Source organism: Chionomys nivalis, chromosome 15 (genome assembly GCF_950005125.1).
Source record: "Chionomys nivalis chromosome 15, mChiNiv1.1, whole genome shotgun sequence".
Classification (NCBI taxonomy): Eukaryota; Metazoa; Chordata; class Mammalia; order Rodentia; family Cricetidae; genus Chionomys; species Chionomys nivalis.
The window spans coordinates 14,851,238-14,871,009 of record NC_080100.1 but is presented as its reverse complement, the minus strand read 5'-3'; the positions used below and the strand labels follow the sequence as shown (position 1 = coordinate 14,871,009).

The window sequence follows — 19,772 nt, the reverse complement described above, 5'->3', positions numbered from 1 at the left end:
CCAGAGGATACTGGATGAAGGTTCTATGGTGAAATTTAAGAGATTCAGATTAAGGGCAAGGCCAGTTCAGGCATCCTCTCCTCTTTAAAGCAACAGAATGAAGAATGCCATAAATCAAGACACTTCAAATATATTGGTTGATATGTCTTAGAGGCAGGTTACAGCAAAGTGAGGAAGCTTCTGTTATTGGTCTTAGATGCTGTCCGGCAACATTTTTAGGTTTTGGGTTGTTGGGAGCTCGCTATGTGGTTTGCTAAGTTAACATGTTTTTCTACCATTGGCACCTTTGGTTTTGAGGATGTTAGGTCAGACACAAAGTTGGTAAACAAATGGCTAATAAGGTGGGCTAAAAATAGTTCATAATTCATTTTGATTGAGCTTTGTACCTGCAATATTCCAATGTCTTTATCACCACTGAACATATAGTCAGTTACTCAGGCTTACAGAAGTTTTAGATGAAGACATAACTCCTTTCAAGAATCTTACATTAATAGACACGTGGTCAACCAGAGCCGTAGACACAATTTATTATGAAAGGAACATTATTCCTGAGAATAGAAGTGGAGAAAAGAACAGAAAATGTCTAATGAACCCAAAGTCTCAGTACCCTTTATAAGTTCGCTTCTACAGCTTTAACTTTATTCTACATTTGGAAATTTACTGATTTGGTTGTCGAGGTTTTGTTACATAGACTCTGACATACTTTCCTCTGTCCTTTTTGTCCTACCTTAGACTTGACGCCTCTCTCTCCATTCCTTACTCTCCTACAGATATGTTATTTGGTAAAAACAACTTGAATCGAATAGGAATCATGTTTAGTAAATTTGTAGCCTGAGCAAAGCAAAGAAACGTTGCTATGTCATTATTTTCATTTCATAATATTAGTGAGTCACAGGGTGCTAACTTGGAATTCAAGTCATGATCAAAAGTCAGAAACATCTTAGACCTCCTAAATATGACAGGTGAATGTATAAAAAATCAGAAAATCAGGGTCCTAGCTCTCACTTTTATAGAAAAGGCCAGAATCACATATATTTCTGAATTACAGATACTAGATTCTTCTGAGTATTATAAATGAATAGGTCTCAACATTATATTTTTTAATATTTAGAATTGATAATATGACAAACCAAAGTATTGGTGTATGATGACATCATTTGGGTACTACAAGAAGACCATGAATAGCCTCACCAATGAGATAAAGCTGCTAATTCTGAAGTTATATGATCAGATTTTTCCACAAAGGAGGTTTGCACCAAATTTGAATGAGGAGTTTCACCACTGAGCTCATTTGGAACATTGGCATTCCAGGTACCAGTGTCTCATGCCACGTGAGTTGGAAATTGTGAAGCCTTGTCTGTTTTAGATTCAAGATCTCTGCATCATTTCCCTGAACATTGAGCACATCATCTCCCAATTCATGTTCAAGTTAAAAGGCAAAAGCATGAAATGAAGCAGTTCTGGCAAACTGCCAAGGCCCTGCAGCAGCTGCCTGTCCAGGTGGGATTTTATGGGGCTTAGACAGTGGAAATGTCACTCAAGTGCCTGACACCATTGTCTTCTCCTAGCCGGAGGTGGGATCATTGATGGCTCAGTGGACATGATAGCTGCAATTAATGTGATGGGCAGAAATGGCTCTTCCATAGGATTCATTAGTCACTTCTAAAAGTACAAACCTAAATACCAGCAAACAAATGGCTTCCTTTGGAGAGAGAAGTCAAACAGGACCATTCCTTTTTCAAGCTGATCATTCTAAGAACAGTGAGGTCCTATTTTATGCATGGGCTGGGAAATGTTGAAATGCATAGAGTATGAAATATGGTAACTATTCTTTTGATTGTAACTGCTGTGTATATTAATTAATATACACATGCCCTATTAATATTGATATGTAATAAGTCATACAGTAAATTGCATAACAGAATTAGCATGAATATTTTTCACTTTGGGATTTTTCTGTATATAAAAATCTTTTTGTCTTGGTGACTAATGTCATATGATATGTGCTCATGGTTTTCACAGCAACTATTTTATTTAAAGTTGAATATGGGTATAATTGTATTTAAATTTCATCAAAGTAACAGAGTACCAAAAATAAACCTTCATTAGTCAATTAGTTTTAATGTGTATAATAAAATACTGTAGACTTTAGATTTTATGAGGGTCTTTATTTCTTTATTATATTAAAATGAGTATTAAAATATTTCCCTAAGAATTTTGTTAAAGTATAGAACTAGCCAAAGTAAAGACAGCTGCATTCAAATGTTATAGATGTTTTCTTCATTTTTCCTATCCCCTATCTTCAAGAAGTTAAAGGTGCTTTTAGATAGCCAAAACACTTCCTGAGCCGGAAGAAATTGCTATTGTGTATATCGTGCCTCTTGTTCAAGCATTAGAAACTGTATTCATATCTCTAGAAAACCATGTAAAATGCAAGGAATGGGTGCAGATGGGAGGATACTGTGCCATGAAATGATATGAAGAGTGATGAAGCAAAGCATTTGGTATTTATACAGGTCATTCACATGCATTCACATGGGTGCACACACACACATATATATCTAACAGTAATATTAAGGATATCTGGGGATAACATATAATATTTAAGTGATTTAAAATAAAATTTCTCTGTGCTTAAAAAGAGAATGATTTTCTATGTCCACCAACACATGTTTGGTAGCTCATTTCGAATATTGGCTTGCAAACAAGAAATCACTGTAGAACATCTCATTGACATTCAATACGGACATAGTGTTGACAGAATGTTGTAAGTACTGAAGTGGATGTAGGCCAAGAGAGTACATTAAAAACAGTCTGATAGCTGTCCTAACATTTTAGAATAGAAGCAATATGATCAAGTTGTAGAGCTGACATCATAAAATCATTGGAAACCAAGATTAAAGTCTGTTTCAGAGATTCCCTTTTTATAACCTTGCTACTTTGATGAAAGGGTACAAGTTTATATAGAGAGTGCATATGTACTTGTCACCTCTTTGTTCACACGTGATTTTATATCCAGCTCAAGGACAAATGAACAACTTCCTCTGGAATTGAATTTCGGCAGCACATCATTTATTTGGCCACTTATCTGTATCTTGGTTTATAAACACCACATATTTACAACAAGCTTTGACACATGTTTTCATACATCATCTTGACAGCATGATGTCTGTGGATAAGCAGAAGAGTTAGCTTGCTGTGCTCACAGGCAGATTCGTCACCTCACTTTCCAGGAAAACCTTTCCCATCAGTCCTTCTTTCACTCACTCGGGGATTTGGAAAATGTCCATATGTTTTAAAATTTAATAACTTGTTAATGAGTTAAGCTCAAATTCATTATTAAACAATTATTATACACATATCTTCTTGGTGATATGTAGACAAGCCAAATCATCCAGGAAGTGTAGTTCTCATTATAAGTTAATTTATGAACCTTCAAGGAAGAATAATTCCAACTTTCCATGTCCCTCAAAAGCATACTCTTAGATACTATTTATAAAGATATTTGTTTGTATACCCAGAATTTCAGCATGCTTGTTTCATTGAAATTGCTCTTCTCAAAAAATTCTGTGACATTTAAATTGTAATGATTCTACTTATATCTGTGTTCTCTATGCATTGTAGAATGACATTATTAAACTAATTCAATATTATTTAATGTTATATTATTCTGTAGTTGGTTACAATTACTCTACACTGTTTTCAAGTGTCAAACATTTAAAGACCACTCATCAACAATTTAGTATCCAAAGACAATAGATATATGTACACATCAAGCACCAGTATTGTATGCATGATCTTACTAAAGGGTCAAACATTTAAAGACCACTCTTCAACCATTTAGTATCTGAAAGACAACAGATATATGTCCACATCAAGCACCAGCATTTTATGCATGATCTTACTAAAGTATAACTAGGAAAGATATAAAATAAACAATAAAGTAAAATAAAATTGAAACCACTTTTATCCAAGATAATTTGATAGTACAGCATTTTACCAATGATTTCACGTGCATGTGTTACAGGACTTATTTGCTGGGATATGTGAACAAGTATCTATTCATCCCAGTGAGGGCACCAACTACACACTAAAGATATGGATCTAATTTGGGCAAACAATGAGTTCTTATGGTTTTGATCCAAAAATGGGTGAGGAATACTTAGAAACATGACTCTAGCAACTTCATCAACAAAATACAAACAAACATGCAAACCCTATGAAAATCTACACAATCATAGGTACTTCTCATAAAAGCTGAACCTTTTTATGTTCCTTGCCAACTTGAAGACAACGCCAGAGTCTTAACCCTTGCTTAGCAATTGTTTACTTCCTATTGAAACTCAGAGAAAGGTCCAGTGAGTATTGTTTATTGGGAGCTTTGTAATCCTAATGAGACTTTCCACTTGTTCCAGAAAAGAATATTTTTATTCAGAGAAAATAGCTACATAGCAAGATGCCTTCCTTTTTCCCTAGGAGCATCTAATGTATCAGGAGACAATTTTCTTGACACCAAAAATGTTATATCATAACACACACACACACACACTCAAACACACATACAATCTACAATCTTAGTAAAGGGGACTGTGGCAATCCCACCTTAAAAAGATGTGAGGATCTTTGGGTTTGAAGGAAAAAGTACTCAATCATTTTTGTTAATGGATTCTGAAGAACTTACCAGAAAAAAAATTTAAGATGATCTATAAGTATTAGTTTGAACTAACCCCAGAAAGGTCACACAGACTGTCACACTAATTCAAGGGGAAAGAAATAATAGTTTTAGGCTAAAGTAGTGATGGTATGAAATAAAGGAGACAGAGAAAAGCACGAATTCTTTCCACATGGATAAGGATAAAAGATTAGTGCTATTTCTCCCAACATTCAGGTTTCTGGAGTTGTCTGGGGCATGTCACAGACAGTACTTTGAGAAAGTGCAGTGAGCAGGGCCATTGCATCCTCTGTTGTCTGACAGCGGTCTTCCCCACATCTTTCACGTCAAGATCAGCTCACTGAGAAGCACCCAACTCAGTAAGTCAGTGGTTCCTTGACAGGAGACTGATAGAAACATTTGCAACCTCCAAACTACAGTGCTTAATTCGGTCGTTTTCTCAAGACTGAAAAAGTATGATTATCTAATTATATACCATCCACATTTTATAAACAACCTTTCTCTTTATAATTAATTTATAGATTATATACAATTTTATATTTTCTCCTTATATAGCAATAAGAGTAAATTTTAAAAGTTTTTTTGTTCTTTTGTTTTTTTATTTCTGGAAACATCTTCCAACAGGTGGTTCAAGCTAAAAATTTAAGTGCATTGTTTTTACCCAGTTGGTAGCAATAAAGAACATTTCTTCACCAATCTTATTACATTTAAAGTGTTGCTTGATGTACATATATTGAAAGTTTGAACTGTTCTAATGCCCATTTTCTATTAACAGCACAGTAAGAGATTGTCTATGTCTCAAGGTCATAGTAAAAGGTGCTTATTTGGTCTTCAGGCTTTAAGAGGGAAAAGTCCTTAGTGTGTCAGTCTGTTCTGATGGGGTCAAAGCCCAAGAGTTAGGTCGTTAATCTTTCTAATAAATTTTGATTATTCTTTTTAAAACGCAGTGTTATTTCTCCAGGTCGGGCAAGGGGCCATTTACATAAGGAAAATCATAAAAAAGAAAGCTAAAAAGAGGTCTTTGTGCAGTCAAGTGGGTTTAGAGCTGAGCTAAGCATAGAGCATGTAGCTTAAAGTTCACACAATTAACCTGTAATATAAATAAGCAAAAAAGAGTCCAGAGTACCCAAACAAATTATAGTTTTAAGCACTACTTGGGAGGTTTTAGTTCTTCATTGTCAACCATGTATCTATTCATAGTAATTACAATGTAGAAATTGTAATTTAGAGATGGTGAATAAGTTGGTGTGATCGCAAGGATGAAGAACTTAGTGCAGAACTCAATGCCCAGTCATAAAGCAGGTGTGTATACATAAGAGCCTGTGACCAATGCACATGCGGAGTTGGTTAAGAGAAAAGATGTGAGGATATATGGATTATTCTGGCTGTTAGCTTAGCTCTGGTTTCAGTGAAATACCCTGTCTGTACCAGACTTTTTATTTTGGGCCACAAACCAGCTCCCAAATCATGACACAGGTCTTATTAATAGCTTTGAATGCTCTGCCTACCTTAGGCACATTTGGCAAGCTCTTTTAATTTAAATGAACCTGTTTCTCTTTACTTACCTTTCGCCTTGGGGCTTATTGTCTTTCTCACTGTATATTTTACTTTCCCTGCTTCTCTACATCTGTCTGGCTGGTATCTTCTTGCCTACTTGCCCCAGGTGTCTCCTTCCTTCTCTTCTCCTTTTTCTCTCATTCTTCCTTTTTCTCCTCAGTCTAGATTTCTCCTATTTATTCTCTCTGCCAGCCAGCTGATCTGTCTCTTCTCTTGCCTAGCTACTAGCTGTTCAGCTCTTGATTAGACCAATAAAGTTCCTCAGACACACATGGTGAAACAAATTCAACACACCTTTACATAACTAAACAAATAAAATGTAAACAAAAGTAACACATCTTTGCTTAGTTAAAATAATATTCTACAATACCTCTCTTAAAAATTAAAAGGGAGACTAAGAGAACAAGAAGCTTAACACCTTTCTTTCTTTTATTTATTTATTTATTTATTTATTAAAGATTTCTGCCTTCTCCCCGCCACCACCTCCCATTTCCCTCCCCCTCCCCCATCAAGTTCCCCTCCCTCATCATCCCTAAGAGTAATCCGGGTTCCCTGCCCTGTGGGAAGTCCAAGGACCACCCTCCTCCATCCAGGTCTAGTAAGGTGAGCATCCAAACTGCCTAGGCTCCCACAAAGCCAGTACGTGCAGTAGGATCAAAAACCCATTGCCATTGTTCTTGAGTTCTCAGTAGTCCTCATAACACCTTTCTTTACCCCATGTGATAGGAAACACCCTTCAGCCAATGGCCTTTAAGAGGTTGGACCAGTTTGGGCATAACTTGGATACCAAAAATGTGGGTAACGGCCAATTGCTCTCTCTCTCTCACCTGGATGTTGGGTTCTGTTCCTGTTCTCAATTTTTACAAAGGCTTGTGATCTGTAAGTTCTACCTAAATAATGAACACCTTTATTTTACTCAATTCTGAACTAGTGTGGAATTATTTTATTAGTGTTCACCTATGTTTGTGCGAGCCTGGACACACAGTGCACTTATACCACACATAGCTTCCACAAGTCTGTAATGGTATGAAAAGTTAGGAATCTAAAATGGCTGGAAGATAAGTAAAGAAATGCTCAACATCCTTAGTCTTCAGAGAAATGCGAATCAAAAAAAAAAAAAAAAAACCCTCTGAGATTCCATCTTACACCTATAAGAATGGCCAAAATCAAAAGTACTGATGACAACTTATGCTGGAGTGGTTGTGGGATAAAGGGAACAATCCTTCATTGCTGGTACAACCTCTTTGGATGTCCGTGTGGTGATTTCTCAGAAAACTAGGAAACAAACTTCCTCAAAACCCAGTAATACCACTTTTGGGTGTATACCCAAAGGATATTCAATCGTGCCACAAGGTCATGTGGTCAACTATGTTTATAGCAGCATTTTTTGTCATAGCCAGAACCTGGAAACAACCTAAATGCCCCTCTACTGAAGAATAGATAAGGAAAATGTGGTACATTTACACAATGGAGTACTACAGAGCAGAAAAAAAATAATGACATCTTGAATTTTGCAGGCAAATGAATGGAGCTAGAAAACATCATTTATTTATTTTTTTTTTTGAGACAGGATTTCTCCATAGCTTTTTGGTTCCTGCCCTGGAACTAGCTCTTGTAGACCAGGCTGGCCTCGAATTCACAGAGATCCGCCTGTCTCTGCCTCCCCAGTGCTGGGATTAAAGGCGTGCGCCACCACCGCCTGGCTAGAAAACATCATTTTGAGTAAGGTAACCCAGACCTAGAAAGACAATTATCACATATACTCACTCATAATTTTTTTTAAGTATAAAGCAAAGAAAACCATTCTACAAATCACAATCCCAAAGAACCTAGACAACAATGAAGACCCTAACAGAGACATAGATAGATCTAATCTACATGGGAAGTAGAAAAGGACAAGATCTACTGAGTAAATTGGGATTATGGGGGCCTTGGGAAAGGGTTGAAGGGGAGGAGAGAGGCAGGGATGGGCACAGAGAAAAATGTGGAATACAATAAAAATCAATAAAATAAAATAAAAAGAAAGCTAATGTGAAGAAAAAAGTTGTTTAGGAACACATACACAGACACACACACATATAAGCACATAACAATTATTGAAAAAGAACATGAATTTGTATAAGATCCAAAAGGAATATGTGAAAGAATGGAGGAGAGAGAAGGGAAATATAAAATTATAATCTCAAAATATAAAGAAAATTTATTTTAAAACATATTATTTAAGTATGCTATACAATATTTTAGAGAACAAAGAAGTATATAGGCAGAAAATTCAGTGTTATTTATAATTATTCATTTATGGTAATGAATGTATAATACATTAATACACATTTACTTCTCTGTATTTCAATAACTGTTAGACACTGGATTTTAATGCTTGGCACATGGGAAGATCTCAAGGAGACAATGCTAATATTACAAAGAAGACCAACCATAGCACATAGCAGCTACTGGCATGGATGGGCCTCATGCTGTGTTTACTCACTATTTCCCCCCTTTAGAGTTGCCATATTCACATGCTTATACAGTACTCACCATTCAGGCATTAGAGGAGAGGTCTTGGTAACGTTATGGTCTTTGTTGTTGCTGTTACTGTAATCCAAGAGAATACATCATCACAGAATGTTGAGATTACTCCTCCACAGTCAGTATATGGGTCATAAAGAGGTGAACATAGAGTGAGCAGAAACGAAACTCCTGCTTAGAAAACAAAGGCAGTGAATTTTCATACCAGCTCTTCAAAGGCAGTGTTTGTTATTGCACTGAAAAGTGGCTGATGATTTAGTAAGGGAGAGCCCTGCATTCAGAAACATCCAGAGAATAATCATATTATGTTTTATCTTACAAATGTCACAGAGCACTAGACTAAGGCTTACTTAAGTTTCCTAATTTATAATTTTGTAAGCATTTAATTTCCCCATTGCATACTAGAGATAACCTTTTCTATTTATAATGTTTCAAAGATTTTTATCTCAAGAAAAGGATATTTCAGGATTCAGTGCTTCAAATTAACGGTTAATATGTTGAAAGATAAATAAATGTTGCTTTGCTGAAGCATCAAGTGCTGTCGCACTAGTGGTAGAAGAGGAGACATAGGCATACAGTTACATGTTCTTATTTATAGTTACATGGTGCAGTGACACTAAGCATGCGTATTTAACCACAATAATATGGAAGAAGAAGTAAAGTGCCCTAGTTTTATATACTTATAAAATAAATATTCTTAAAGAAATTTAGGAATGTATTAAATAATCATAAATTTTAAAAAATCTTTAATATTTTATGATCACTTTACTGATAATTATCATTTTTATTATATAATACTTTCTTAAAATCCCAAGCTTAGCATTAAATGTAAGGGAAGATATTTTTATCTAAGGGGCAGGAATTAACTGGATTTCTGTTCATTTCCAAGATGTCCTGGAATCTTGTACTGGTCCCTGTGTTTTACTTTCTCTTCATCTTTTATCTCTCCATTTCTTTCTTTTTTTTTTTATTTCACTTTTCTCTGACTACCCCTTATGTCCCTGCAACCAATGTGGTATGTGTTTTCTTCATTAGATTAGGCTAGCCTATAAGTTCTCACATTAGATGACAACCCTTGAAGAGAGTGGGTGACTGTTTCCAGTCTCACTCAAAACTGGCTGTTACTGCAGTTTGTGGATCCAGGAGAGGGTGAAGACAGATTCTGTCTGATGAGAGATTGGGAGCATCAATCTACTTAATGTCGCATAAAACTATTTTAGACTGTACACTTCTTAATTGTTTGAACATATTTGAGCTCAAAGAAAAGACTAAAACATGTTTTCCCTTACATATTTTATGCATTAATTAGTTCTAATAAAACTAGAAGAAGCAAAGACTAAATGTGCTAAAATTAAAACCATAAAAATCTGAATGTATCATATGCTTTACAAATACACACAAGCATACATGCATAAATACATACATACATTACATAGATAGATATCAGATAAATAGATAGATAGATAGATAGATAGATAGATAGATAGATAGATCAAACCATGAATCACTAAATGATGGATATGAATTTGGTAGAAATACTTTCTAAACCAATTGTTTCATTTTTCATATACCTGAGAGGACACTTAAGCAAGCTCAGCTGGCATATTCTATTTCCCATGCAGACTATATCTAACTCTTTGACTAAAATCCTATGCAACCTATTAGCACAGTAGTAATTTAGGTGATTATGACATAAAAACATGTGTAACTAAACATTGTAAATATAGTTAAGCGCAAAAAGAAAGTGAAACACCTTAATATGTACCTTTATGCTGGCCTGGAAGTCACTTCATAAAGAAGCAGGAAATAAATATAATTCCTAGACATTGCTATAGATTACTATAGTTTATAAAAACACTGTACTTAGGTTATATTGAGATTATTATTTTTTGTTTTTATTAAGGAATTTTTGTAACATTTGCATAACAATTCAAATATGTTATATCATTAATATATAATTTATATAGTTAATAAAATTTTGCTATTTTGAAATTTTTGGTTTCATAGTTTGCTATTTTTACAACATTAATAAACATACAAACTTTTCCAGGATACATAGACTCAAGGTGGTCAATATTATTGTCTTCTACTCCAGGGTCCGCTCTGACAAAGTGCTTGTCTCTGCTGAAACAGACCAAATTGAAATATGGTTGAAGGGCTGGCAAAAGCCTTTACTTAAGTCAAATCTTTATTGTCAAACATTTGTCTTCGTGGTTTGCTGACCTGTTTATTTGCCTTATGAATATGTCACTTCTAAGCATATAGTGCAACTTGTACCTTCTTGTTATTAATGAAAAGTTTCTTCTATTAGGCTCTGTGCTTTGAAGCTTATGGTAATAATAGTAATCATTATTTTTGAACAGTTTCATATGTGTTTGTAACACATTCTGGTCACACTCACCACATCCTCCTCTCATCTCAGCAGCCTTTCATCCTCCCATCAAGCTCCCTCCCTCACTTGTGTTTCTGTTTTGTTATTGTTGTTTGTGATGCGCTGAATTTAACCAGGGTCAAACCTTTGACATGAATGACATGAATGTGGAGCTACCTGTTGAAACATGGGTAATTTTGCAGTGGTTACACAACTTACAACTGTATCTTTCCATCTGCCAGAAGCCTACAGCCATCAGTAACCCCTTGCTGACAAGGAGAAGGCCTGGTCCTTCATTTTCATGAGTGAACATCAACAAGCACAGTCTTATTCAGGTCTGTTTAGATAACCATAGATTCTGTTAGTGTTTGAGCACTGGAGCCACGAAAGAAGCACAAGACGATACTTCCTATCTCTTCTCATCTACAGATTTTTACATTTTTTCTGTTTCGAGAAGCTCTTGGAGCTTTTGAAGGGGGCATATTGATATACCATTGAGAGAAGCTTTTTAATAAACTTCTTGATGTTCGCAAATATTCTGTCCCACATGAAAGAATTTATATATAGTTTGTGTCTTCCTATGTACTTTCTTTGTCTCTGGACCGTTCTTCATCTGTTTGGTACTGACAAGTTCTACAAGAATCTCATAAGAAAACTTGTGTTTCTGTTGTTCATCATTGAAATGTCATCATATGACGCATGATATTATGCTAATCTAAGTGAGGAATCTTCTGATAGCTCCTCTAAACTTGAGTCTGAAATGTCTTATTAATTTTATTATCCTCTTCTAAGTGCCTTGATTATCTTTATTTCCCAAAGGTCTTAAACTATGCTTATTACCTTTAGGATTTCCTACTATGCCCAATTTGAATTCATCACCAAACCTGTACTTCAACATGGGCATAGTGATTATGCTTTGATCTATTTTATTTACTGAGTTGTCAATTGGAAATATCTTTAATGAATTATTTCCGTACCTAAAAAACATTAAAACTAATCACATACTTTTAACTTAGAGAAACAGAATTCTTGAGGAATTCAATAATTTATTGCAAATCAGGTAACAGTCCTTTAAGAAATATGTAGAGTACAATTCTGTGGGTGCTGCCCTTTCTTAGAACTATTGTGTTTCCGTGGTTAGGAGCGGTGATTTGTGTAAGTGTCACTAGGCAGAAGTGACAGAGGACAACTAATAAAAGATGAGGACAAACTAAACTGTTTCTTCTAAATTCATCCAGGTAACTAGTGCGGATTGAGGAGCTCTCACGGCACTATAGCTTGCCAAGAAGATACATCCATCAATGAAATGGGTGGAGTACCGAGTGCTTGCTTAGAGTTTCAAACAGCGTCTTGAATTTTCTACATTTCATTGTTTAACAGTTGTGTTAGTGATATTCTTATTCAATATTTGTTTCACCCTTTGTGTTTTCAGTACTGAGAGAAATAATGGAGTTGGATAATCCATAATCTATGCTTATTTTCTAATATTTAAACGTGCTGGTTCCTTGCTAGTGCAGATTACAATAAGTGTTCACACAGCACAAGAACTTTGTACGTGTAATAACTTTCACCTATTCTAACATTGGAGATTATTGGTTCTGGGTTTTAGCTTTCTCATGTTAATGCTGATTCATTCACACTGGAGACTGTAAACTCGAAATCATCAAGAAAGTTCAGAGTCAGCAGGAGTCAGCACACTATAGATCTAACTGTCAGTGTTAGATGGAGACTTATGTATATGCTCCCCAATAGTGAGATTAAATCAAGCCTTAATTCAGCAGAAATCTTGCAGAATTAGAAATTAGCAAGATTCGAGTTCAAATACGTATTTTTGATCTTTAGAAGGCAAGCTTTGAAAAATATGTGGAGTGTCCTAGAAATACCTTCCCTCTAGATACTGATTTCTAATTTGCTGTCATTTTTTTATTTGGAACTACTGTGTAACAATAATGTATATAATATCTATTCTCTATTTAGTAGTGCTATCCACACAAAAGCAAACTGTTGCTCTCAAACTGCACCCAGGACAGGTCTTATAAATAACACCCTCTCAATATATGAGCACAGAGATTCTGCCTTGAGGACATATGAAATGTTCAGTCATGACCACACGCACATATAATCAGCAGATAGACCCAGGACAGGGTCAATAATAGGGGCTGTCTATAATTCTACCAGAATAGAGACACAAGACATTCAGAGTGTATTTGAGTATAAAATAATGCTTTTCCATTATTTTCCTTCTGAATTTCACTATTTCTTTTACTAGGGCAACTTGATGTAGCTTGTCCATCAAATTTCCCAGGAAACTGACCACTGTCTGTGTTTTAACTGAAAGATAGCCTTATGAACATAGTCTCAGGGTACCTTCATAGCTTATAGAGTTCCTTGATTCATAGGCTCTCCTCTGCAGAGTCTCTAAGTGTAGACTTGAGCTTTCAGTGATGGAAAGAGTTGTGCAGGGGATCAGAGGGTGGGAGTCTCTCTGCTTGTCATGCTGGTTTTCATTTAATCTCTTCTGGTTGGCCATCTATGTGTTTACTTATACTAAGCACCTCTCCTTTTGCTTACCTTCAGGATTCTGTGGTATGAGTTGGATTTCATTTTGATATGTATCTATGCATCCTTACCAGATATTTCAGGGGAATCATGTTTTTCTGTCTCATTGCTCTATTTGATGTATATTGGGCAAATTCTGTTTTCTCTACTTGATGAATTATGAATTTCCTGTTTGGTTTTGTTTCATGGTTGTATTTCTTGATTTTGTAAAGAGGAGTACAGATATGCAGGCATATGAAGCAATATGTTTAATAGGAAATATTTCAGACTATCAAAAATACAAAATATTAAAAGAACATTGAATAAGTCTCTTTTATGTTTTCAACATTGATAGAAGCTTACACATATATGTCCACAAAGTACTAATTTATTTATAGATAGATAGATAGATAGATAGATAGATAGATAGATAGATAGATGGGTAGATATAAATAGATATAGGAACACTCATAAATGTTTGAACATTGCAATTTAAAATACTAGATGTTGACCTTATTATGCTCCACTAATTTATCTGGGCCATCGTGGTTATATGTTGTCCCTATAGTGTGAATGTAAGAGATTCAGGACAGACATAAGTATTTTAATAAAAATGTCACTATATAACTGAAGCATATTCTATGGGCTTACATATACAAAAATATGCATTTTAATATATGCATTAATTTTCAGTTGACATAAACATCTCCTTCTCACTAGAATTATATGTTTTGAAGATACATGTTTTATAGGTTCCATTAAAATACTTAATAATTGTTTTTATGGAAGTGGTAGCTATAATGGACATTTAGATCAAAGGAATGCAAAATTAACCTAACTGCTTGTTTCTCATTTATTTTTAGATATGATAGGCTCTTACTAACAAATTTACCGAATATAAAAAGTGAAAGGATAACACAGACAAAAATTGAAGATAAACGCTAAACAGCATCATAAAATATAGACTACCTCTCTTTGCCTTTCTCCATTTAAAAGTCTGACTTCTCCAAACCGTTTTCTTATAGTATATTATAATTGCATATGAAAATTACTTTTGCTACAACTATTTTTCTTCATTACATTATGATCAATAGTTTTTAGAGTATGTGAATTAGGCCATGTGAAACAGCAAGAAAAGACATGTTTTAAGATTTAGGAAAAAAATTTTTCTTCAAATAACACATATAAGGCTATATATGAAATAGATAGATAGATAATTCTGCTAATTAAGTGAATTATCTAATAAAGGATAACATTCCAAAGAAATAGTTTTTTTGCTTAAATTAATAATATCTTTTCCCTCTTTCCTTTCTTTATTTCCTATATTTTATTTTTATTTATTCATTTATTTTTCTTATTTCTTTGAGACAGGCTTTTTCTTGCAGTCTTGGCTGCCCTGAAATTTGCTCTGTGGAACAGGTTGACCTTGAACTCACAAAAATCAGCCTCCTCTGCCACCCAAGTACTTTGAATTTTGTAAAACTTTGAATTTTCTAAACCTTTAAATTTTCTATGAAAATATGTTTTTATTCTCATTTTAGGTGTTAAGTTTTAAGATGGTTTAAGAAATCCAACTAGCAATATCTGAAAAAGTTCAGTCCCAAACAAATATAGCTGTTGTCATCCCTTGAATTTAAATTTTATTTTAATGTCCAAATTTAGGGATCAGCACTTTAGTGAGGTAGGTATTTTCAGTGGACAGAATTCCTACCGAGAAATAGTACTCTCAGGTAAAATATTAGACATCTCTAAACTCTACCCTTCCAAAATACTGGAAGACAATACATTTAATGGATTTTAAGATAGTTTCTTATCTATTCCTTCCAATGAGTCCATACAAAATTATTTTAAGCTGATATCGATGATTGGAATAGGAAAAAGGAAAATTGGGACAAAATGAAAGCATATATGCTCATATAATTATGTTCTGAATGTTCCCTTTTATTTCAATTCCACTTCCTGGAAATAGATAAATTATTTTTAAAATGATACCTATATAATAATTTCATTCCTCTGAGACAGATCCTTCAATAGAAACTTATTGTTCCATGGCGTGAGTTTTACTTGAAACATAACAGTTTCAAGTAAATAAGTTCCATCTTCAACTTAATAATTTTGAGCAGTTTGAAATAGAAACGACAAAATTCTATAGCAAAATTGTCAGTTATTGCAATGGATGGCAAACTCAGAGTCTAACAGCTTCATTTCATTCTGCTCGTGTTCGCGTTCCTTTTTTCTCTTTGAGTTGTCCTGGTGTGCAGTTTCTAGTACTTCCCTCAGGAGACAGGTTTGACAGGAAATAGACTCCAAGTCTGCAGAGGTCCCTTTCATGCTGACCCCTTGTTACAGTTACATCCTAGAGAAGAATGATGCTTTTGCAATAGAGAGCACATTTCTCCAGTTACCGTTAATAAGTTGATACTAAGATAATGTTGCCCAATCTCTCCAATATCTTTCCTGTATTTCAGGAGACAGTGATCGTTAATGTCATTTGCTAACTTCACGAGGCCACTGAATATCTAAAAATTCAATGAAACATTATTTTTAGTGTCTGCTTAGTGTCATGATATATTTAAATAAGATTATTATTTGAATTAGTTGGTTGAAAGGAGACTTTTCTTCTACTGTGAACCTGACTCTTCATATCTTAGATGGACTTGAAAAGAACAGGAAGCTCATGCTTGCAAAAGACAGACTGTTTCTTATGTGACAGTCTTCAACTGGGGTATTGCTTTTCCTTTCCTAGCTGTGGACAGAAAGTGATGCATGAGGCCTTTCTCACAGTTTAGCTCACTGATGTTCAGACGGTGATTCCAGCATGAGAATGCCTGAAATTCAGTCAGAGACTAAGAGCACCACACACATTTGTGAAACATAAACCAAAATTTACCAATAGTGAGCAAATTATAAAAGACCAAGGGATCGTGCTTTATGTAAACGACTTAGGGTAATTGCATAGGGACTGTTCATGTATCTATCAGTTGTCTAATTGTATACATGGTAGCATTTTTATAATTACATACAATGGATGTTCATCACACAAAAGACAATACAAAGCCATATCTTGTCTACCCACCTATTATGATACCTTGATTATTCCCAAATTACATGTTCTCAACTTTCATGTCTTTCTTCATACTCTAGATTTCACATTTGCCATTAAATTTAGTTAGCTACACAGAGACTGTCTGCAGAGTGTAACCTCATAACTGCGAAACAAATTTATGGGGTGATCCCTGATATCCTTGAATAATTCTGTGAGTACTCTTTTCTACTTGAGAACTGTAGTCATTGAAATGTGAAACTTCAATGTAATGAATGACAAAATTAGAATCGAAAGTGTCAGGGACCATCTAGAGGCATTCAGCATCCAAAAGCACAGGGGTATGGTTAACATAATTGCTGCATGCAAGAAGCAGAAGTCAGAATATTAGATCGTTCACTGATGGACAACATTGACTGACTTATAATGTTTCTACAAAGAAAATACATATTCTTGCAAGTTCAGCATTAATTCCCTAAGTAGAGAGTAAGACAAGGGAATATAGCTTCTCTTGAGAGACTAAAGACAAAAGAGATCATAACGATAATCTAGGGCTTGAAAGATGCAGGCTTAAAGTTCCCAGCACACTCTCAATCAGCTTGCCTTTTTACTCTAAGACTCATAAAGGATTACCACCATATTAACCAAATGATTATTTCAAAGGCAGCTGCTTTGTCATATGTGTTTTCTACACATGAGCAAACGAATACTGTCCATAGGAATTGACATAAAGATATTGATGCGACAAACATGTTTTTCTTTATACTAATTCTAACAGACAACCAAAAAAAATTCCACTTAAAGCTCTCAATACCAAAAACACACTGTCAGTGCATCCTCTTAGGATCATATCTAATCTTTCTCTTTTGTTTTGTTTTTAAATATTTTATTTATTATGTACACAGTGTTCTGCTTCCATGTATGCCTGCAGGCCAGAAGAGGGCACCAGATCTCATTGTAGATGGTTGTGAGCTACCATGTGGTTGCTAGGAATTGAACTCAGGACCTCTGGAAGAACAGTCAGTGTTTTTTACCTCTGAGCCATCTCTCTAGCCCCCATATCTAATGTTTAAGGCACTATTTTACAATTTGATTTCCAAAGAAATTTCATCAACTTTTTATATACACTAAATAAAATTGGCCTATTTTCATGTTGGATTACTTCTTAATATTAATACTCTAGGTCAACACTGGATTTTTCAGATTTATATTATTCCTAAAGTGACTTTTTAAAGTGACTTATTTTTTTTGGGGGGGGTAGATGGTACTTGGAACAAGAGTATAAAACAGAGAGTACAAGGAAATACGGAAGAAATAGATGGTGGAAATGCTACAACTAAGTACCATTTTAGAGGCTATATAGAAATCTAATATACTAAAAGCTTCCTAAAATATATATACATATAAGAAAAGAAAGGATGCTAACAAAATCTGTAATGCAATAGAGATGCATGGGGCCTAAGCAGCAGCAGATTTAAGACAAAGTGTGGAAAGGAGACTGAACATTAGCCTTTCAGGTGAAGCACATGATGTCTGACATTTGGGAAATAAGCTGGACATGAAAAGAGCAAGAGGGAAAGAGAAAACTAAGCCATGGTTGGGGACAAGTTGCTTTCCTTAGTAGTGTGCAGGGAATGAGTTTATGATAGACTCTGTCACACTTTAATTGCCTCTGTAACATTCAGAAGATGACAGACAGAAAATATCAACTGGGAAGTAGAGAATGGGGAAATTATAAAGCCATGACAGTACCTATGGAAAGAATATTTAAAATTTTTACATATATACATTGACATTTCCATAAAAGAATTCAGAAGTTGTAATAGTATCACTTAGGTAGTCGTCAAAAGGAAGAAGAAAAATGAATGCAAGAAAGAGGTTTCAGGAAGGGAATTATGAATATAAGTTTTAAGGGCGGAAGGAGTTGTCTTCAGAATTGCAGAAAACCCTTGACGGATGAATCTAGCTGAGAAATAATGGGAGATCTTAAAGTGCACAGCAGCTGGTAAAGTTGATTAGCTATACTCACTACTTTTCCTAGAGTTTTGCAATAAAAAAGGGGTTGGATTAAAGTAAATTCTGCAACTGGGAAATTATTAGTACAATCATTTTGGAAAAATCCTGTACAGGTTTACAGGGTAACTAGGGGAGAGCAGTAATTATAGATTCTGTAGGTAGTGATTTAACAATCTGTATTTCCTTTAGTAAGTTGTTAGTCATGTTGCTAAGATAATTTTAAAGTGAGTACAGAAGGAATCTCATGGGCCATTTCACTAGAAGTTAAGAAGGGAGTAAAAGGTGGTTAGTTATCAATCTTGACAGCTGCTGGAAAGTGTGATATAGGTAAAAGGAATAAAGATATAGGAAGATATTTGTATCTTTTGAGATAAAGGTCAGAGTTAAGAGTTCAGCAATAGAAGTTGGCAAGAAACCCACAAAGTTATCAGGGAATTTCTTTGGAGAGAATGAGAATGTCCAGTAAGCATGCTTAGGGGTTGGATTAATTTGTAAAGTGGTATAAAGTGGAAACATATAAAGTTATCATTTCAGAAATGAAAAGAGGTTAGCAGTGGTTTGTAGGTAAGTGCATAGAGCAGAGTGCTTCTGGGGGATTAAAGTGTATTATCTCATTAAAGTATAAATGATTACTTCAACCATTTTAACATGGCTCTAAGTCTTTCAACTGTGCTTAGAACTGATCCTCTGGCAAGGAATTGGGCAGACACAGATGGAGTAATTCTTAAGAGATGGTACAATAACTTATGAAATATTGGACAACGTAAAATGTGAGTCTCTACTCAGGTCTTGAGGTAGAACTCTGATTTAATAATTTTAGCCAAGAGAAAGTAGATTTCCATTAATAGGACTCAACAAAGTCATGATGCCTCCACCTACCTGCCTTTCAGGTAACTGTAATGGGGCCCTTTAATTCTTGCTAGAATGGAAACATTAATTGTGGCCCAAAGGAGGTTATAAGAGAGGGATCCATCCACATTGGCTTCCAGATTGTTATTGCTTATCTAACTTAGCTACCCCAAAGTGCCAAAAATTGAACAAAAAATTTT

At 34.8% G+C, this 19,772-nt stretch overlaps 1 protein-coding gene across 1 annotated transcript in view; it reads left to right on the top strand.

Moving 5' to 3' along the window:
* Positions 1-19,772, top strand: part of Cdh12 (cadherin 12) — a 771,364-nt gene that overhangs the window by 208,688 nt on the left and 542,904 nt on the right. The gene's annotated exons all lie outside the window — the stretch shown is intronic.